Genomic DNA, 23,569 nt, shown 5'->3' on the forward strand with positions numbered 1-23,569 from the left:
ACACTATCTATTGTGTGCCTTGAGCTTCCTTCGTCTTCTCCAAGCTGTGTGCGTTTCTCTGCAACCCTAATTCCAACAATTGGTATCAGAGCAGGTTGCGTCCTCCCGGGCTTAGTCGCCAGCTGCTCCAGCACACGCCTGCTCACTTTCTCCGATTTCAGTGAGCTTTGGTGAGAATTCATAGGTCGACAAACATTTTGGTTCGGGCTCATTTTGGCCTCCGTTTCCACTACACGCAGGTATGCACACATGCAATTTCGTCATTTTGTGCATAATTTTTGTCAGTGCCGTTTTTTGCATAACAGGTGACTTACAGTCTTCTACGGTTTGTGCTATATAGCACGTGTTGTTCCCGGTCCGTTTCTCCTATTTTCGGGCAGTTTTCACATCAGGTGCAGCATTTACCATGGCTGACAACAACAACACAGATGTGTTCGAGATGTTTGCTATTGAGGACAGGTTGGATGGGGATAATTACCCTATGTGGGCTTATATGATGCAACACGTTCTCGTGTCAAAGGGCATCTGGAATATTGTGCAGGGAATTGATGTACGTCGTGGTTCTGAGGATGTAGGCGATGTTGAGGATATTGCAGCCTTGCTGCAAGGATTGCTACTATTAGAGTTGTTTTGCCTACGGCAGAACAAGCTTGTTGGGATGTAAAGGATGTGCAGGCTCATGCATTGATTGCGTTGTCTGTGAGGCACACCATTGTTCCTCACGTCCGTTCAACAAAATCTGCAAAACAGGCTTGGAATATTTTGGCTGGTCTTTATGCAAGTCGCAATGAGGCTAAAATTGCTTTGCTACGTGAAGAGCTGGTGTCGAAGATTATGCATGAGGAAGATGATATGGACACTTTCCTTGCTAGTGTCAAGAATATCAATGAGCAGCTTATTTTTACAGCTGAAGTCATTTAAGAGAGTTCACTTGTGCAGACTGTTCTTGATGCCTCACTAGATTCTTACCAGACTTTTGCTAGTACTTGGAGACTTATGACCCAAGGAAATCCAGAAGTTGTCAAGTTTGATGCATTATGCACATTGCTGTTGCAAGAGTCACTTTCCAGAAAAAACAGGACTAGACAGCGTGCAGTTGAACATGCTTTTATTGCTTCTCAAAGAGAGGGTGATAACAGCAATGTAGCCACTTCTTAGGGTTCTGTTGTCAGTGGCAAAACTTCTGTTCCCAATGCTTCTACTGGCAGCACTTCGTCTGGCAATTCTGGTGATAAGAGAAAAAAGAAGATGTGTTGCCATTATTGTAAAGCTAATGATCCCTTGATCAAGCAATGTCCTAAGTTGAAGGCCAAAGAGGCTAAGAGGGTGGTTCCACTGCAAATGTTGGTTCCACTACAATTGCAGCCATTGTCGAGTCTTCTGTGAAAGGAGACTGTGTTGCTGATGTTGATGCAGAATGGGCTTTTAGTGCAGAGTGCACTTATAATCCTGTTGTCCATGATGCATGCTTGTCAGTTTGCTGCAGATTTACATGTGTGGTATTTCGACAGTGGTGCTACAAAGCACATAACCTCACATCGTGAATTGTTTACCTCTCTCGAGTCTGTCCCTCATGGGTCACTTGTGCCAACAATGCCTCTTATCCGGTTCAGGGAGTTGGAAAGATTGTGCTTACTGCTGCAAATGGCAGTTTCTCCACACTTGTTGATGCACTTTATGTACCTGGGATCAAGAAGAATCTCTTGTCTGTATCCGCACTTGCTAGACTTGGACTTGTAGTCAAATTTGTGGATGACAGATGTACAGTTCATGATCTCAGTTTTGGTGATGAAATTATTGCATCTCGCCTTTTGTGCCGTGGGCTGTATAAGCTCACTTTGTATGACAAGTGTGGATAAAATTTTGCAAATGCTGTTGCAGATTCAAGGGCTATTTCAGATGCAAAACTTTGGCATGCACGTTTTGGTCATCTGAATTTTGCCAGTTTGCTGCGTTGCAGAAATTTGATATGGTTGCTTCTTTGCCGCCTCTTGAAGCACAAATCAAACATGTTTGTGAAGGCTATATTTTGGGTAAGATGCAGCGTTCTAAGTTTCCAAAGGATGGTTCAGTTCGGGCCACATGCAGGTTGCAGTTTGTGCATAGTGATGTTTGTGGGCCCATGCAAACTCCGTCCTTGGGCAATTACCTGTACTTCGTGACTTCCATTGATGATTACTCCAAGCATGCATGGGTATTTCCGCTTAAAGTGAAGTCCGAAGTTTTTATGTGCTTCAAACAATTTTTGGCTATGGCTGAAAATGTCTCCAAATGTACTATGGGCACCCTCCGTTCCGATCGAGGGGGGGAGTATATGTCTCATGAATTCAATGCATTTCTGGCTAGTCGTGGGATAAAACACCAATGTACAGTGCCTTATACACCTTAGCGAAATGGTGTTGCTGAGAGGAAAAACAGGTCACTTACGGAAATGGCACGATGTATGGTCAAAAGTCAAGCTTTGCCGCATTCTTTTTGGCTTTAGGCCATCATGTGCACCTTTGTCTAGTCGTACTCGTTCAGGCGCTCACCATGCATCTTATGCATCAGATTTTTATGCTTTGGCTGTGTCTAGCTTACATGATGTTGAGGAACCTCTGTCTTTTGATGAAGCACAGAATTCAGAAAATTAGATGGCTGCCATGCAATCAGAATATGATGCACTTATAGAAAATGACACATGGACTTTATGTGATTTACCTCCTAGAAAAAAGGCCATTCGTACAAAGTGGGTTTACAAGTTGAAACGCAAGCCAGATGGTGAGATCGATCGCCATAAGGCTCGACTTGTTGCAAAGGGTTATGCACAGCAAAAAGGCATAGATTATGAAGAGACTTTTGCTCCCACTTTTCGTATGACTACTGTGCGTTTTCTATGTGCATTGGCAGATCATTTTGGTTGGGATGTACATCAATCAGACATTGTTATTGCTTTCTTGAATGGTGACATATTTGAGGAAGTTTAGGTAACACAGCCTCGTGGTTTTGTCATAAAAGGACAAGAGGACAAAGTGTGCAGATGTAAGAAGGCTTTGTATGGGTTGAAGCAATCTCCTCGTGCTTGGTATGGGAAAGCTGACACTCATTTGGTCAAACAAGGCTTTCGTAACAGTCCAACAGAAAGCACATTGTATGTAAAGTGTGAGGATAATGCATTTCTCATTGTGGTTCTTTATGTCGATGATTTGCTGATCACTAGAACAAATGAGAGACATATTGCTGAATTTAAGGCTGATTTGAATGCTACTTTCAAGATGAAAGATTTGGGGCTGTTGCATCGTTATTTGGGTATACAGTTTAAGCAGTGTGATGGTGGTATTGCCTTGTGTCAAAAAAGTTGCATAGAGACATTGCTATGTAAGTTTGGACTTGAGGATTGCAAACCTATTGCCACTCCCATGGAAACAGGTTTGTAGTTGAGTCTACATGATGCTGGCGATCCTGCTGATGACACTCTTTACCAAACTGTTGTTGGTTGCCTCATTTATGTATGCAACACGAGGCCAGATATTCAGTTTGTAGTCTCACAAGTCATCAGATTTATGCATAGCCCAGGGTCTAAGCATTGGCAGGCTGTCAAGAGGATTTTTCGCTACCTTAGTGGCACTTTACATCTTGGCTTGTTTTATCCCAAGGGGGGATCATTGCCGCCAGACTTACATGCTTTTTCGGACTCAGATTGGGTTGCTTGTTTTGACACGCGAGTGTCCACAAGTGGTTTTTGTTTCATGCTTGGCAGTTCATGTATATCATGGTTGAGCGAGAAGAAACCTAATGTGGCCACTTCGAGTTGTGAGGCTCAGTACAGGGCAGTCTTCATAGCTACGGTTGAGTGTGTATGGCTCAAATGTCTTATGGCTGATTTGGGTGTTGGACAGGACACTACCAACACTATCTACACTGACAGTCGGAGCGCATTGGAAGTTGTGAGGAACCCAGTTTTTCATGCTTGCACAAAGCACATTGAGGTGCATTACTACTATGTCAGGGAGAGGCTCTTAGCAGGAGAGATCAGCTTGGCTTATGTGCCAACATAGGACAACCTTGCAGATCTTTTCACAAAGGCATTGTCTCGTGAGAAGCTTGAAGCTTTCCGCAAAGCTTTGGGCTTACTCCCCTTTGTGGACTGATCATGTCCTCAAGGCATGGCACTTCCCTTTACTTATGTGCCATCTCTTGTTCACCGCATCACTCCAGAGGGGATTTGTTACCATATACATGTGGTATTGATGTGTGTGAACCCACTAGGACCGCCGGGGCATTTTTTTCCCTCTTTAGGAGGTTTTTTCCCCCTAGCATTGTATATACGCCCATCACTCTAGGGCTATCCATCTTTCCATTGCACACTAAGTAATACACTCTCTATTGTGTGCCTTGAGCTTCCTTCGTCTTCTCCAAGCTGTGTGCATTTCTCTGCAACCCTAATTCCAACAAGAACTTGGGTGACTAGACCTAGGATCCTCCTCCCAACCTCCCAATATATAGGCAGGCTCCTAGCCTCTTGCCCTAGACGGATCCCCTTGTCCACATTGTCTAGCATGGCCCCTGGCCCAGCCCGTGACTCCCTGGCCTTGCCCTTGTCTTGACATTACTCCCCCCTTGGAGAAGCTTTTTCGTCCTTGAAAACACAAGTGGTAGTATCTTCGTAAGAACAATGATTTTTTCCTTATTGGCATCCCATATGCAAGCCAATTGTCCATATGATACTTGATGCAGTGAGGAGGTTCAATGAAACCAAGAGCAACATCTTGATTTTCAACATTGTTATCCTTTTGCAACCACGCGTATCTAAATAGTTACTCATGATAACTCATGTGACTATCTTGAAAAGCTCATAGCTACTAAGGGATAGAATAGGGAGTGTTCTCATGTCAGACTTCTGAACATTTTGGAACTCATAGAACTACATGTTCACCCCCAATGAAGGTTACATGCCAACATACTTTGTCAGCACACCTACTAAGTCCTTCACATATGAAACCATTGAATCGGTATCCAACCCCACAACAACAGGTGTTCAAAGTTGAAAACCTAACCTAAGAAAATTCAAGAATAGGGAGAGGATTGCCCATTCAAAATGCTTTGTGCTAACATATGTCTTAACAGATCCTTTAGCAAAAAATACTTGTAAACTACCCATGCAACATGGGATGAATAGTAGCAGTAAGAGTGAGGTGCTTTCCCCCAACCACTTTACAGACAGTCTTCCACGACTGACGATATGGAGTGGATACAACCAACTAGGTTGAAAGTGGGTTGGACCGGAGTAAGCTCATAGATTTTAAACCATCCAACCACAGACACCCATTCTGAGCTAGTACCTTGTATGGCAGGGTGTAAACTCATAATAAAGCTGCAATAGATATTGCACTTATAGTACCAAAAAAAGGTGCAGAATGAATAAAGTCCATGAATTTGTATGCCGCTCCAAAAAAATCAGTGTTAAACACTAGGGCCCATAAGTGAAAGCCTTTCAATAAGAGTTGGACCATAACAAAATGTGAAAGCTCAGTAACACCTAGGTACCAACCATGAGACATTCTCAGTAACTTAGCATACTTGGCTATATGTAGAAATGACCCTCTGTTAAGGTGGTTTCACAGCACTTGTCATCGCAACAAGTCTGTACTGAGTACCCGAAAATTTCTAGCCACTGAAATTGTTCCTAATACGGGTGCTCCAAATGGTCTAATAAACGGATACGACCAGCACGTAGGGACTTCGTTGCGACACATCATTAGAAAATAGGCACCAGTGTCAGTCCCAGAGACTCATATGCTCCACATGTGGAATATGTCTCAAAAAATGATGTCAGCAAAAGTGACATCCATCAAGTACAAGATGTACTTGTGTGTGGAGTTAACTGCAAACACTTTGCGACGCGAGTGAGAGGGACCCTCATTATCATTGCTCAACAGTGGCTAAACCAAACTCCTTGAGTTCCTAGACCATGTTGTATCCCATGTGAAAACAGTGCCAAATCGAACCCTACACGTGGATTCATAACAGCATAATGAAAAAAAAAAAATGGGACACGACGACCCAAAATGCTTTGTTTCGACATGCCCTTGGCATGTCTCTGAAATTTTTTTTATACGACTTAAAAAACCCAAGCAAAACATACTAAAAAAATGGAATAACACCAAATCAATAGATGTGTACCTGGAGAGTTGAACTTAATGTTCACTTACTCGTATTCAAATGCAGAGGAGCACATTGCCCACCTGTGAAAAAAACCAAGCAACATTGCACTGGAAACCCTGGTTGTTTTCTTCGCAATTTAAACCCGTTGGTTATAATCTACATTGTCAAACCCCTTGGTAAGACCCTTTATAGAATCTGCCCAACTAGTAGGTAATGGTAACCAACATAGTCGATCGTGTATAAAAATGATTGGAATCAACATGAAAAGTTGAATTTGTCCACTAACCCCTGGTAGATTGCAGACTTCTTTTCTTGAAAGTACAACTGGGATAGATCAAACTGTGATCCTCAATGCCTATGGGGTGATTTAGTAAACACCCGCTGGGTTGTACCACAAAATTGTGATGCCATAGACAATCGTAGTGTTAGAGAGAGAGCAACAAATATCACTTGAGCAAGAAATCCACACAAGTGAGATGGCTAGCTCGTATGAATAGCCATGCTGACTCAACTGTTTGCTGCCTCTAGATGCCATAGTATAGATCAGCTGATGTGAGTTTAAGATTATCAAAAACGCAACTTGGGCGTTGCACTAAAAACATGTAGTGCAAAAATGACACCCTAAACATCAGTAATGACAAGACTCTTGCTTGTACATTAACGTCGATGTGTACTCCACTGGGCAGATCTGTTTGATCTTAAGAACAGTCACACAAGGAATGCCAAGTTGGTTCTTAATCAAGATCTGATAATGACCTTTAGCCAACGTGTGTGGCTCATAGCCCTGACCTTTAGCCAGCGTGTGTGGCTCATAGCCCTTATGGAAATTAGTGTTCAATCAATAAACCGATGCAGACTAATGTAGACGGCATCTTGCCCTATTTCTAGCTGAGAGTTACAACACCTTGGCTCAGGGCTCAAGCTGACTCCCAAACAAACATGTTCAAAAAGCTTCTTAGAAAGTTTTCATAATTCTTTGAAAGAAATAAGAAAGAGAGAGAAAGAGAGCATGCGGGGCTGAGGAACTTTCCTTAAGCATTTATGACGTGTATAGTATGTGCCCCTGCTCGTATGCATATGATGCCTAGCGTGCAACTTATCCTATAAACATGCAATAGTTTTATGCTATGACTCTCTCATCGAGAGAGGTAACATAAAAACACAAACAAGACATAGACTGACCCACCTACTATGTATGTGGTTGTGACGACATTAGTATGACTTAATGATAGCACTTTGCCGAAGAATAAAGTCCTTGATTTAGGTTCTTTTTAGTGTGTTGTGCGTTGACAACAACCAAAATTTTGTGAAACAATCCAGAACTTATCTTGCCCTTGACAAAGTGTCTGGTGTTATAGCGGAAGCGTGTTTCAGGAGGCAGTAGAATTGAATCCACCTAGCTAGCATGCCATGCATACAGAATATTAAGCCCTTGGCAAAAGTGATGGCCTCAAACGTAAGAGCCAAAACCATAAGTGCCTTGAACAGTTTGGATTGGGAGGGATTCTGTGAGCTGAGATTCTCTTTTTTTCCACTTTCCCGAACGTGTGTACCAATGCCCGTGATGTCAAGTCATTGGGCAATACCTTGGCACAAGGGAGAAGCCCTGCTTCCTGTAAAATTATCAAAGCACTTTTCTTTGGAAAAAGGAAGTAGTTTCCAATGGAAAAATAAACAAAATTGAACATGGTCTAACCTAGTCATCTTGTTGTAACTAGTTTTGTTGATATGTCGAAGGAAAAGCTTGCTCAAATGTAGATCATAACCATCTCTATTGTGCAGGAGAAAGTTGGCCTGACATATCCTGCAGGCATATGGAGAAATTCCCCAGAGGCGTGTGCTCATAGCATACCCCAAACAAGAAAAATCTCAATGCAAGGTTCGTAAATTGAAGCCGTGCTTCACATAAATATGTTTGTGCTGAGAGCCAACGGATGCGGCAACAAATGTCATGACAAAAAGAATCGACCGTGTCGAGCAATCTCAATTGAAATGAACCAATACTGTGTGGTAAGCATCCTCTGTCAGCATGTAGAAACCATGAGAAGGAGTCTGCTAGGCTGAGCAACTTGCTGCCTTCAACAAGTCTAGTAATAGGCCATGCCTGTCTCCTTGAGATACTAAAGAATTGGCCCTTGCCATCAAAGTATGCAACAAATTTGAGTGCTTATGAGAGCTGTCACAAGCCGTGCTTGTGCTTGGAGTGCTTAAAGTGCACTCACCTTTGTTGCTTGATAGAAATATACAGCATGATTTGTAACATTTTCCCAAACAAACTGAAAAAAAAGCTATGTACACCTGATTAATCACATGCCTCGACCTGCCGTAGGTTGTATCCTTGCCGATTGGCAGCCTTGCTTGGTGTTGTATATCTGTAAGAAGCCTTGCTCACACGAAATTTTGAGAACAACACTCTTAATTTACCTCAATCAACGCGTCTCAAATCAATCAGTAACATCATCTTTGTTGTAAGCTCTTTGTCGAGATTGCTCCATGCTAGAAGACATGGCCTTGCCATTGGCTTCCCAATTGTGAATTCTAGCATGATTTTTATCCACCTTGGTCCCGACATCATTCGTTGAAATCCGAGAGTCCCGTTGTCTTTGATCGAGTGGTAAAGACATGTACAATTTCACAATAGAGCCGACTAGGAAGACGGTGCTCATGGTGGCCCCTGATATGCTTGAAGACCATCGCGCCAGAAACCAAAGGGAACCAACATTGCAAGGCGCGTGTGTTCGGGCCCACCATGCAAAACCCTGCACCTTGAATGCCTTGTCCAACCCGTGACGGTGTCCTTTGGCGCATGATAACATGCAACATGCTGGAGCACAGTTGCCGCTCATCCATGGGATGTAGCCGCGCAAGCATAGCATGGGCTCCAGCCCTTAGCAAGAGTGGGTGCACGAAATAAGGCGCCCAACCCTGGATTCCAAAAAAGTAAAAATAAAAAGTAACTTTGAAGTGTTTCCTGGCCATGACGTTGCACAGAGCCGCCGACGGGGAGAGAGAATAGGAGCATGCGGCGCACGTGCTGCTCGAACGCACCCGCTTCAGTGACAGAATGTGTGTGGTTGGGCCTCGCACTCCCATCGAGCTCCATAGACCCGGGTTCTGAGCAGGTCGTCCCCTCTCCTTCCTTCGCCTCAAGAGGGCGTGCACACCCGGTTATTCCCCACGGCATCTTCCCCGCCTGTCAAGAGAGGAGCTCCACAACATGCAACATGCAAGAGGTGTAGAAAAGAAGCACCATGCCTGTCTTCCCAAAAAAGTACTTGACTCTTGTACCAGTGTAAGAACTTGGGTGACTAGACCTAGGATCCTCCTCCCAACCTCCCAATATATGGGCAGGCTCCTAGCCTCTTGCCCTAGACGGATCCCCTTGTCCACACTGTCTAGCCTGGCCCCTGGCCCAGTCCGTGACTCCCTAGTCTTGCCCTTGTCCTGACAGTAGAGGACATAATTATCTCTTTGAAGTTTAGGTTTGTACAAGCTTTGTAGTTCCTTAGTTTGAATTTTGAAATATTTCTCTTTAGAAGAATTTCCTAGTACTCCTTAAAGTTAATGCTTCTCAATATCCACTTACCTGCTAATTGATTTGAGATTAGCTGCATGTTTAGAATCCCTTTTCCCCCATTTTCCTTAGGAGAGCAACATATATCCCATGGTACTTTGGCTATCTTGGTGAGCTATAGGTCCCCTCCCCAAAGAAAATTTCTAAACAAGGAGAAGGCAGCCTGAAGTTGATACTTAGCAGGGGACCAACATGCCAAAAAATAAATGAGAGAGGGCATTATGTATTATGTAGTGGTTTAAAACAAAGGCTGTGCTAGCTAAAGAAAAGGGATAGCCTTGCTGTTTTCTTATCTTGCCTCTGATCCTGTGAGAACCCAATCCCACCTCTACTTGAAGGAAACTTTGAAGCCCATAGGGATACCAAGCAGCCTGAAGATCTATCCTCTCTCTATAGAATTGCAACCAACATCTATAATAAATTGAGGGATATATTCTGTAGAAGACTTAACACCAGATTTTGTATGGTTAATGACAAAGCCACTTGCAAGACAGAAAGTATCAAGAGATTGCTAGAAGCATTCAATTGAGGGTTGATCATTGTGAATGAGGGCATTTGTGTCATCAATTTTTTTTTGGAGACAAAGATTGTGATTGGCACCAGGAATATCTAGGCCCTTTAACTGTCCATGGTCCATAGCTGATCTAACTAGCCAAGGGAATCTGAACATGTTGCATACAATAAGGGAGCAATAGGGCAGCCATGTCTAATAGACCTCTGAACGACAATAGCATTTGCCAAATTTCCATTAATAGCTAGTTTTGCAAAAGCATTACCAAAAAGTACTTGTACAAACTTGATAAAGCTTCCCCAAAACATATATCAAATAAAGACTAAAAAATGAAATCCCATTCTATTCTGACATATGCTTTGTCAAAGTCGATTTTGGAAAAAAATATTGCTGATCTGATTCCTCTGCATATTCAAACGCTTCCCACAGAGTGATGATAGTATCCAGAATGAACCTATCCTTGATGAAACCCTTTTGTTCTGGGAGAATGATACTCTGCATGATGGGACTTAGTCTTCTAGCTTGGGCCAGGGCAAACATTTCATAAGCTAAAGAGGGGAGGCCAAAGGTGGAGTCGAGTCGAGTGAAGAGAGGTTCCAAGGATGGAGAGGAAGGAGGACTTGAGAAAAGAGGGGGGAGGAAGGGATCCAACCACTTTGGGGAGGGAGGACAACTTGGGAGAGGATGGAGCAACTATAGCCATGGTAAGGAGCGGAAGCTTGGGAAAGGAGAGCGAAGCCAGGGAGCATCCATTGCTAAGGAGGCAGGAAATTCAAATTTCAAAATGCTCTACTCTCTTTGACCCACCTACCCCATTAAGTATTTAATGAGTTCAACGTGGATTGCCTCCTCATCTCTTGCGGCCACCCGCCACAAGTTTTACCCTCGATTCGTAACTTGTTTGGGTTTACGTATGGCATAGGCTACCCTTACATCGACATTGAAACCCCCCCCCCCAGCACGTGGACGATTGAGATTCCTTCGCTTTTCATGCCCCACTTGCACACCCTAGATGCCATAAAAAAGACTCGTTTCTATAAATTGTTAAATAGTCCGAAGGAGCAGTTGTGAGAATGATAGGCAAACTAAGGGCAAATTCGTACTGTGTGAAGGCCGACGCAGCCCTGCAGGCTTGCCCAAGTGGTGTTGCTCAAATAAAGTGGAAACAATAGTTTTTTTAATTTTTTTTGCCAAAACTTCCGCGAGTTGCGTCAACTCATCTGGATAATTCATTGGCCTACCTCAGTGGGACCGTGAGTTCAATGCTGTGTCCGCATCCTACGTTGAAACTAGGACTATGTTTGGGGTGTTGAGACCGCCCGGGTTTTGGTGGCCCCAAAAACAAGCCCTTTGTTAGTTTGTCCAACAGCCTAAGAGGCACGCCCCTCATTTATGTGTTCCGTCGTGTAGTCTGAACCGTGCCTAAGAGCCGAATCGCACTGGGCGACCAGTGGGAGTAGAAGAATCCCAGTTCTGGAGATTCCGGACTTCTGGCCAAGAACTTCTAAGCGTGCTACAATTCTGTTAATACCTCCAGAAAAGACACAAGAAGATTTCGAAATTTTCTCATGTAGGAAAGTGGAGTCTTTTCGAGTGTTTTTCATACAATGAATAACATCATGAGCTTCTGCTCGAGAGGCACCGCATACCTAACTAGGCACGATTGGGGGCAGGGGATCACTGGCCCGTTCTCATGTAGGAAAATGGAGTCTTTTTGAGTGTTTTTCATACAATGAATAACATCATGAGCTTCTGGTCGAGAGGCGCCACATACCTAGCTAGGCACGATTGGTGGCAAGGACCCGGGCCGGTGGTCGCCTGCCCCCAATCGTACCTAGCTAGGTATGCGGTGCCTCCCTCACAGAAGCTCATGATGTTGAGGTAAGTCACAATGTGGGAAGCTCATGATGTTGAGGTAAGTCACAATGTGGGAATTATTGTGAGAATTTGTCCAAAACTTCTTGTGAGAAGGTACTAGGCTACGTCATTTTGATACATTTAGCAGGGAGGACAATGGTGTAGTAGCATTTGAACGCTTCAGATGCATCGTCAATCTTGTGGCTCGTGCAGGTCAATAGGGAAACAAAAGGTGGTTGCATGGACAACCGTGCTCGGTGCTGCTTGTAGATGGCAAGACATAGTGCTCGGTAGGCAGGCCTTCAGAAGAACGATCCACTCAAAAAATGAGCAGGGTTGAGCTTGGCTACCTAATCAACTAATGGTAGCCCAGGAATCGTTGAAGCTATCTCACGAACAATTTTCCAAACAAATATAGAAAGTTCTAGAGCACATCCTATAAATTTACTTTCGGATTGAAAGAGACAACGAGGCCTCTAGTGCAGAAATAGAAATGCAATACATTGAAGTAGGCCATTGAACTTGCTCTTGTATTAGAGGATGGCAAGAAGTGCTCAACGGTGTCAAGCTCAAAATCCTAGGGGAATAGGTTTTCTCTTTCTTGGAATACTAGTATCCTTGTGATGCAAATGAAGGATGTAAAGGAACCTGATATGATATTATATAACTCTCTAGTAAATAAAGAAAAAGGAGTCATTAAATTTTTATTTATTTATTATTATTTTTTTTTTTTGGGGGGGGGGGGGCCGGGGAATAAAATATATAAGTATAGCATGCAAGTTCAAAAAAAGGGTCTTTTGTTTAATAAAATTAACAGAATTACAGCGACAAACGGGGATTGATATTGCGTTTTGGGAAAAAAGTCATTTTTAAAGAGAAAGCAGTTTTTTATTACCTCTAAGCATGTCAGTACAAGGATTGTTTTAAACACTAGTTTGGTACAAAAAAGAAAAAGTTGTTTTATAACCTCCAAACATTTGTACTTAACCTCCAAGCATGTGAGTACAATGATTTTTTTAAAACACTAGTTTGGTAAAAAAAACAAGGTGAGGACTCACGATGGCCTGTCGAAGGTAAGGAGGGAGGAAAAATTTATCGAAAGTAGGTCTTAATCACTATTGCAGTTGTATTGTTTTAATATAAAATTGTATTGTCCATATACATGTGAAATAAAAAGATCCATTTAATATTATAAATATTAAATAACATTTAAGGTAAGTCTCAATCAAACCAAATTTTTATTGTCTTCTAGTCGGTATCCGCTACTCGCAAATAGCTTATATATTATGAAGGGGCCCCAATAACAAGGTAAATGATACACATTGCACATCAGTATTTTGAAACAAAATAAAACAAAAAGTAAGTAAAAGAAAAAGACACATTAAAAATCAAAACAAAATAATATTTTAATGCTTTCAAATAAGCATAGAAAATAATCAAACAATTTAGTGAAATGATTTTTATTTTTGAAATTCTCAAATGAGAGAATCGTTTATTAATACCTCAATGTTTGAGAAAGGTGTGTCTGAGCTTAGGCTTAAGCCAATTGAAAATCGAGATTAGTCGGTTGCAAAGGAGAAAAAACCCGATAAAATATACTAGAAAATAGTTTGAATATTTTGTAAATTTGAAAATTTCTACTAGTATTTTCATTTTGTATTTGTATAAGGAGGAAACTTGTCGCTAAGACAAAAAGACTTTTTCGAAGACTGCATCATAAGATCAAACTCCTATGAATATTTTGTTTAATGTTTTGATCTCTATAAGTCATTTTCAAACATGGAGACAAAGTAAATGCTGCATTGGAGTATATCTTTGTATTCCAAAGTTTTAGCTTTCTATTCACAAGACTTTTGAATCCCTTAGGGACACTTGTCTCTCAAAGAAGGTGATGTAAGGAAACAAAAGGGACAACAAAGTTATTTTACAAAGACCCTTGGCATGTGGCACTCATCCGGTCAAAGAATCCAACGGTCTCAATGTTGCAACAACCTTGCACAATGAATCCTATGGCTTTCCACAAGCAAAAAACACTTAAGTGTCCTTTTTGGCATGCTAAAGAAAGGCCTTACTGTCGGGTTAGCTTAAGCATACTTTGATTGATGGCGTCCACATGGATGGCCAGTACATTTCTTAGGCCTTTGGGAGAAGGCGTGCGAGAGTAAGGTCGTTGCAGGTGAACTCGCGAGGCCGAACATAGACAGGGTCGATGGTTCCAAGAAGAATTTCGCACGACCGCACCTTCTTGAAGGCTATGTTGTCTTTATCACAGGTGGCATAATCTGGGGCTTGTCAGAGTTCGAGGATCTGAGCATGCCTAGCATTGCCTATGTTTACACGTGGAAGTCAAGTCTGCCTGCAGTAACGCGTGCGAGCCTGACGTGTCCTCGCGAGTTCCATCACCTCACGTTTTGTGCAAGCAAAAGACCGTGTCCAAACGTCGTCTTGACTCTTGAGTTTCCTGCACTTCACTAAATGCAGCCATACTTGTTGTACCTTAACTTCCTCCTGCAGACCCTCGTCTGGTTTTGAATTTACAAAGCATCTCCAAATCTGCAAATCCCCTTGAAAAGATCACGCAAGTCAGATATGGAGAGGAAGAGAATTAACGACACGATCGCCTGAGAGAGAGAGAGAGAGAGAGAGAGAGAGAGAGAGAGAGAGAGAGAGAGAGATCATGGTGCCATCACTCGTGTGTGTGTGTGGTTGTGTGAGAGTGAAAGAGAGAGAGACTATCATCTGGTTTCGAGCTTATAGAGCATCTCGAAAACCCCTTGAAAAGATCACGTGTCAAATATGGAGAGGAAGAGAATGACACGATTGTGAGGGAAAGAGAGAGAGACTATCAGTGTTGGGGAAAAATCATTTTTCCAAAGAAGAAAAATTCCTTTCCTTGAGTTTGCCAAGAGGAAATTTTAGAAAATTAGTATTTTTTGGATTTTTACCCTATTTTTCTCTATTTTGGGGTGGAATTTCTCCTTTTGCCCTTGCCTTCACTGCTGTGAAATTGGAAACGGTATGATGTTGAGCTGAGGCACATTTTCCCCAAACACAGGAGACTATCAAAACCACGGGAAGAGACAGCTCGAGATTTTGTCAAGAGGAAATGTTAAAAAAGCAAGTTACCTTTTTGGCTTTTCATACTATTTTTCTTGATTTCTGGGAAGAATTCCTCCCTTTCCTCCTGCCCTCAACCGGCATTTTTGAAATTGAAATCGGCACAATATTAAGTTGAGGCGCAATTTTTCACGAACACTGGTTGCAGGTGTCCATCGAATCATAAAGGCACTTAGGCCTGATTTACCCTTGCATTGATAGTGTTCGCATTTTTCAAATTTCCTTTCCTCCCGGTGCTCGAGAAAAATCGTCTTTCCAAGCATGAAAATTTCACTTCCTTGAGTTTGCCAAGTAGCAATTTTAAAACATTAGTAGTGGTTTTTAAGTTGTTACCCTACTTTTCTCTATTCTGGGGTGGAAATTCTCCTTTTCCCCTTGCACTCAGTTGGCATTTTTGGGATTGGAAACGGCATGAGACTAACTTGAGGCATGTTCCACATTGTTCTGCCAAGATGGGACTTTAGGAAATTAGTGTCATTTTGTAGGGTTTTAGACTACTTTTTGGCATGCTGAGGAAAGGTCTTAGTGTTGGGTTGGGTTGGGCGTACTTTGAAGTGACACTTTCGAGATCAAGAATGACACCTTCTTAAGGTCAAAAAAATTAATCCTCGAACACTGCTTGACAAGATGTGAAACACGGCTCCCTCCCATTCCATATAGTGAGTTTGCAGAGTTGCTACGCTCGTAGTGGCTCACACCGTGCATTTGATTTTCTTGCCTTTTATGAGTCGTGATTACACCCTCTCTCCCTCTCTCTCTCTCTCTCTCTCTCTCTCGTGCTCGTCCATTTACTGTTTCTTTGGTGTTCAACGCATGAGCATGGTGGGAATGCTAGACCACCAAAACACACTCTTGGATCTAGCTCAACTTGGCACCTCAAATTGCACAGTCTATGGACAAAAAGATTATGAATGGATAAAGTGGGGGTACCCTTTCTGATTGATGTACCTTTGTCCACTAGTTCATTAATGCCTTTAAATTTCATGTTTTCTTGCATGTGTTTAAATATGTGTCAAATCCATTTATGTGTCAAATCCATTTAATAAATATGACAGTGGGTTAGCCTTAAGACTTAGTAAACATTGAGAAAGAGAATGGAGGATTGTAGTAAATATGTGGTGTTGTTCCTGCAAAAATTAGTTTTAACAAAAATTAGTTTAAAACTATCCCTCTCTTATTAATCCTAAGATCTATGTGACTTTGTGAAGTATTGTTTCTATGAACTTATTTTATTTATCCTTTAGTTAAAGGATGTTCTTTTCCCTTTGTTTCTTTTGAACACGTCAAGTAATAGTTGCATGAACATTATTTACCATCCTCTCTTAATATGGTTGCCTCTTCCTTCTCGCGAAACCCACTCGATGGACATTACGGTGGCTACGATGACAGCGTGGAACCTATGTGCGATGAATCTAGTGATGTTCGCTCGATGGATTTTAAGGATGGTGACACAATCAATTGATGCCTCATAGAAAATGCTTGATGTATGCTTGGCAATAATACAATTTTTCTTTCTATTTTTTTAGAGTTGAACAAGATAGTGCACCGTGATACGACTGCGTCATTCTTGGAAACTGATAGTGGCCTCATTCTTAATCGTGTGTCTCCACTCCGCATGAGAATCGCTTCGATGTCTACCTAAGCTTGATGTTTCTTCTTCTCTTAGCGTTGTGCCCAAATCCCTCAAGCGTGTGAATCAAAGTGGTGCAGTAACACATACACTTTTCAAGACTTGCGAGGTGACAACGGAACTAAGTAAGAGCTTGCTTGTGCCACATAAATATTCTATTTTTGTGTCCATCCCTTACGAGTTTTGTTTTTTGTTGTGACAGTCAAACCTTCTCTGGAGGGCCCACAACTTGCAGCTGCAAAAAACAAGCGTGTTACAAAGGGTGCCAAACTAGATAAACATACTCTTGCTGAGTGTTACCATGAGGATGTAATTCCCGCTAGTTCATCTTCTCTTGTGCCTTATATTCCCACTAAGATCCCTCTATTGCGTATTGTTGACATCACTTAGACTTGCCCTCATTTTGCATTCGAGGGGTGCATATTGAACCAATATGGGACTTACAAACAAAGCCCAAAAGTTGCTAAGTATATGCGCTACCTTAAGGTAGACCTAGTTGATCCACTCAACACTGACACCATCACTTACATACTGTTAGTGATCAATTTATTGCGCAATTCATTGACACTCTTACTGTAGGAGACTTTGTGCACATTGAGAATGTGACTGTAAAAAAAAAAAAAACTAAGTCAGATGGTTGCACATGTCCTTATGTGAGAAGCCATTAGGTTATTATCATGAATAAAGTTGTTGTAGTGTTTCTTAAGAGACACAATGTTAAGAGATTGTATTATCGAGTGATTGTTGGGCAAAGTGTGGAGGTCAAGCTGTGAAGGTTGCCAAATGGCATGTGTTTTGAGGCTGTGTAGCTCATCCAAAACCATTTGGTCTACTTTAATATGGGTGGAAGTTAATTCTTTCAGGAGGGGTTGTTGGGATCTCTTATGCGAGAGAGGGCAGTGTACACAAGGTCGTGACTTCGAATGCTGGTTGGATCGAAAGCTAAGGTGTATAGTGTCAAGTCTTGTACATGGTGTATGGTCCTAGCAGCTGCAAGTTGAATTGGGAATTCTGTTCTAGTAATAGTGTTTAGGAATTTCTTCCCTATTTAAAACTCACGTGCTACTTTTTGGATTGGCGTTCATCGTTTATCTATTGATGTAATGTATAGTTGTTGGTTTTCATATCTAGTTTTTGGGCCTACTTTAGTGGTTTGAAAGTGAATCGAGATGGTTTGTGTCATGGAATTGTGTGTTACTACTTTGAATATATCATCGGCTCCATTGACTAGGCCATCTAGAATGTCAATATTTTCAGCACAAAGTTCCACAATTAGGCCTGGTTGTAAGTGAAGTTTTTTGTTAAGACCTCGTGTCAACTTTGGATCTATTGGTATTTGAATAGTTTTGCTGCAAGTTTTTGCCCTTGTGTTTTGTGCTTCAATAAATAGTGGTGTCCTTATGGTAGTGTTGAAAATATGTTGGTTGTGTAGGTCTTTGTCTTTGTTGGCATAGTAAACATGGGACACCATGGCTGGATGAGGTACTCTGTGCATGTAATGCATATTGAGAGGAACAAAATGTCTTTGTGGGTGTGTTTTGAAATGCGTATCGTGTTGAGTATATTGATGAATGTCTTATTAGTTTGTCTCGTGGTGATTGTTAACTCATAACACTTTATACGGTTGTGCCTGAAAGAGGGTGAGATAGCTTCGAGCAATTGAGGTTTTCTGGAAAAAATCCAAGAGTCACGCACTAGACTAGCTTGGCCAAGGTCACCACACTAGACAACATCAACACCACCCAATGGAAGTTCTTAGTTGTTTTTTATTGCACGTAGGCGAGTCTTCCAAAGCAAGGATGTTGGTTCCAATCAAGGAGACTTCATAAAAAGCGGCTAACTGTAAGTCTCGATAAAGCAGTTGTAGCTCATTCAATTTCTGAGGTGATAGGGAAGTGTTGGATGATGTGAGTAGTGGCAAGTGGAGGGCCGAGTGGATAGTGGTTCCACTAATGTTAAAAGCAGCCTTGCCTTTGTATTCCATTAGCAAAGCTGTTGTAGTTGCTAGGTTAGAATGTGATCTGTGGTTATAGAAACGTAGAAGCCCTTCGACAATCAAAATAAGTGTGAAGTTTTTCCTGTGCGTCTGCGCCTCCAATTAGGACAATGTGGATTGGTTCTGTGGGAAATACACGTTTTTTCAGCATAATATCATCGAATATTAGTCTTTGTTGGACATTAAGCAGTAAAATTCTCTTTTAATAAATATCGTTTGGTTGGAGCATCATTTTTATGGCTGGTATAGTGTGTGTATGCGATTGGCAGTGTTGCATATTTAGGTCTTGGTGATGTCTACATGAATATGGGAAGAAATATTAGATAGTGTCGTAGATGTCGAAGGTGAACTAGTGCCTCTTGAGTTGGTGTTAAGGTTGTCTTTCACTATTGTGCTTTGGTTATATTTAGATTCATTTGTATCTATGATAGGCTTATTTTGATTGTATACATATTTCCATGTGAGTCCATTTGTTAGATGTTGAGTTTCATTATTTATTCATAGCAGAAATAGAAGACATTGTTCTCTATAATAATTATCTGGGTTCTTTGCGGCATTATATTTGACATATCGTATAAATTTTGGTTTGGTGCGTTTTTTGAATGTGTTGCTTGTTATAGTGTATGTGGAGGCAAATTCTGCCAATGATATGGCATTGAGTTAGGCAGGATGTGTACAGTATTTGTCTATGCTTGTTTCATAAAAGATTTCTGTGCTAGTCCAGTCTATGTTTTACAGGAGGTGTCTCCGCTCGAGAAGCATTGTTCTCTCGTGGGGAGTGTTCATGTTTATTGAATATAAACTCACGAGTTGCGCTGTAGAGAGGTAGAGGAAGTGCAATATATAGTGCTTGTTGTAAGCTTATTTGTTGTGTGTTTAGTGTTGTGTTTGCTATTTTTTGAAGTCTATCAAATGCAGTTGCATTGTTTTGAATGCATGTTACGGCATTAGCCGCACATGCGGTCCTGCGGAGATATGGACACTGCGGATCAGGAGTTATGCGGTGGCCGTAGCGGCAGTTCTTCACGGGATATCATGGGACAGGAGTGTGTGCACTGTTCCCGATCTGCGTTGGAGCAATGGTTGTATATGGAGGGGCATACCTGTCTTTTGATGTAACTTAACCAATCTCTATGATATTCATGACATCTACTATTGTAACTCTGAGTCTGGATATACATGAATGAAGCAAGAGGTGTTCTGTGCCTGTGTACTGTGTACTTACTTCTCTTGTCATTCTATATGTTGATGTTCACATAATGTAGTTGCGGGTAATCATTCCCGTAATGCCTATTGCTCCTGTGTGGGCAATAGCCATTACATCTGGAGACCACGATGCGTGATGGACGGCCTGCGATGAATATGCATGCGCACTAGGTCGCAGGGTCTGCCTGACCCTGTGGTTCCAATTGTAGGAAGATGACAGAGGAGAGGCGGTTTAGATGAATTTATTTTTTCTTCACCGCAGATTGAGGAATCTATATCTCCATCACCAAGCCCGGTGCGTGGTAGGCGGTTGCGGCGAGCGAGACGTACTCCGCGCAGTCAGTCACGTTCTACTATCGTACGTTCACCCTCACCCACACAGGTTGCTCCACCACCGTCTCCGGTAAGCAGTCCGGGAGTATCTCCGCCACTGTCTCCACCTCCTAGTGCTCGTCAGCTTTTCCCGGGAGGAGGAACAGTTGGGCCATGGGTGATGGCTCATCCTTAGATTAAGTATAGTCGGTTTCGAGGTCTTTCGAGTGAAGACCCTGATGCACTTTTGCACCAATTCAATAAAGCTTATGGATTGAATCATCCTGGGGTGGTGATTCCTCTCCATCAACAATCAGTGTTTGAATCTACACTCTCAGAAAAAGCTGCGAAATGGTTGTCCGAATACCCTGATGATCATTTCCAGACCTATGCCGACGGATCCATAGCGTTTCTACGAAGGTTTCGAACGAAAAAGACAGTCCCTCAACATTTGGAGAAGCTTCGAACGCTCATGCAGAAGTCAGTGCCAGTGGAGGATTACGCTGCAAAATTTCGGATGCTTTTGCAGAGGGTACCTCAGGCACAAAGGTTGGCAGCCGAAGTGCTGAATGATTATTTTTTGCGGGGGCTCAATAAGGATCTCAGAACGGCTATGGCAACAGTGGATAAGGTAACTACTCCACTGGATAATGTAATCGCTAGGGCGGTAGTAGCAGGAGAGGCTTTAGAGGATACGGAATCTCCAAAGAAGTCAAAGAAAAAAGACAGGAAGAAATCTCATCGCAAGTCGCAAGACAGTGGCAGTGATAGTTCAGAGTCGAAATCCGCAGTATCAGATTCCTCGGACTCAGGCAACAGCGATTCGGGGAAAGAATCGGAAGAGACACCGCGGAAAAAATCCCAGTGTCACGGGAAAAGTGTTTCATCCGGATCGTCGGAATCAGCTGCAGTGGCTAAAAGTCTGAAGGAACTATGGTGTACCCAATGTTGGAATCCGGGCCATGCTGCTCAGAGTGCGCAATGAATCAGAAGTGGTGTGCGATTTGCACGACCAATACTCATAATACAGTGGAATGTTATTTCAATGGCCGGGGTCGTCGGAGTCGAGGGGACTCTTCTACCTGGCAAAAACCACAGATAGAGCAGGGACAAAAGCCTGCTGTGGCGATGGCTCATGTTCACACATCAGAGACGCCTGTGCAAGGTCCAACAGGAGGACGGGGTCAAGGGGGAGGACGAGGTCACGGAAGAGGAGGTTGAGATCCTAATCGCCCCAAGACATGCCTTTTCTGTTTGGGGGATGGACACTGGCGATCTGAGTGTACTGAAGCTATGGAATACGATCGAAAAAAGCAGGAACGCGCTGCACGGAAATAGCCTAGTGTGGCTATGGTTTAGATTGAATGACTTGAGGAGTCTGATCCAGTGGTTTCATTAATCACACGTTCGGGTAAAAATGTGGTTCCAACTCCCGATGTGAAAATTCCGGATTGGAAGGTTCAGGAAGAAGTGCGGAAAAAAACTGCGTCCTGGTTGCCACAATCCACACCATCAGTGAAGACAGCAGGACCATCGACATCGACTATGCCATCGACTGTGGGCCTGGAAATAGAGGAAAGAAAAGCCGAAAATAAGAATGATATTAAAGAACAGGAGGATTGGAATTCGGTTTGGCAAGAGGTCCTCATGTCACCAATTTAAGTAACTCTGGGTTCATTGCTGAAATTGGTCCCGAATTTCCATAATGCATTGCTGCGACAAATGACCACTGAGCTGAGGGAAGTCGCCATTGGGAAAGTTGAAAGCGAGGAGGATGATTCAGTCCCGTTGCCGGCGAATAGGATCATGGATACTCGCATTCCGGAGCTTTCAGTTCGATACCATGGAACATACATTGACAAGGTTCTATTGGATGGTGGAGCGGGAGTAAACATTATCACGCAAGTAGCTTGTGAGCGTTTTGGTCTCAGTGATTGGGAGCCTGCACCCTTTGTAGTCCGCATGGCAGATCAAAGAAGAGTGCAACCAGTGGGTTTACTTCGGGGCATTGTTTTGGATGTGGTGGGCTTATCCTTTGTTGTTTCCTTAGTAGTCTTGAATATTGAAGATCATAATCAGGATTATCACATTATCTTGGGGAGACCCTGGTTACGACAAGCGAGGGTAAAACATAATTGGGAAGTAGATATGCTTACAGTAACGAAGGGTAGAAGAAAAGTGCGTGTGATGTTGGGAACATGCAAACAGCAAGTTCAGGCAGCATGGCCAGTGATAGCCGAAACAGTCAATATGGTAGAAGGATTAGAAGAGGATGAAGAGGAACAATTTCTCAAAGCTAACCCGGATTTGGTTTCTTTATATCTTGCGGATATTTCACTGATTCCTAATTTTTAGGGAATTCAGTGGGGGTTTCAGAAACTCTAGCAGGAATAGGGGAGCAACAACAGGTGCTTCCAAGTCCTGAATCATTGGAGGACGTGATTCAGCAAGAACGAGCATTTGAGGCACAAATGGGTAAAATTACAAGGGTTAAAGAAGATGAATTAGAGAAGGTTTTTATTGGGGAGCAAGCGGAGTCGCAGCCTATATACATTAATAAGCAACTGGAGGCGAGTTTTAGAGATGATTTGATCAAGTTACTGACCGAGTTTAAGGATGTTTTCGCATGGAAATATGCGGATATGCAGGGATTGGATCCTAAGTTTTATCAGCACACGATCAATCTGAAACCGGATGCGGTGCCAGTGAAGCAGCACTCATACAGGATGAATCCGAATGTGGCAAAGCAAGTTAAGATGGAGATTGATCACCTGTTGGAAGTGGGTTTTATTACCCCTATTGATAATCCGGAGTGGATTTCTCCAATTGTGGTAGTACCAAAGAAAAATAAGCAAATCCGAATTTGTGTGGATTACCGGAAATTGAATGCAGCTACTATTCCAGATCCTTTCCCTCTTCCGTTTTTGGATTCCATTTTGGATGATGTAGCAGGACACGAGATGTATACTTTTTTGGATGGATTTAGTGGATATAATCAAATCCGAATGGCATTCCGGGATCAGCCAAAAACAGCTTTTATTACCGCATGGGGTGTGTTTGCCGGAACAGTGATGTGGTTTGGATTGCGGAATGCACATTCCACTTTTCAAAGGGATATGTTTCAAATTTTTGGTCCTTATTTGATGGATTGTATGAGAATTTTTCTGGATGATCTCAGTGTTTTTGGATCGAAATTGGAGCAATTACAGTTATGCTTTATGA

Source organism: Adiantum capillus-veneris, chromosome 15 (assembly GCF_014529385.1).
Source record: "Adiantum capillus-veneris isolate H3 chromosome 15, ASM1452938v2, whole genome shotgun sequence".
In the NCBI taxonomy this organism is placed as follows: Eukaryota; Viridiplantae; Streptophyta; class Polypodiopsida; order Polypodiales; family Pteridaceae; genus Adiantum; species Adiantum capillus-veneris.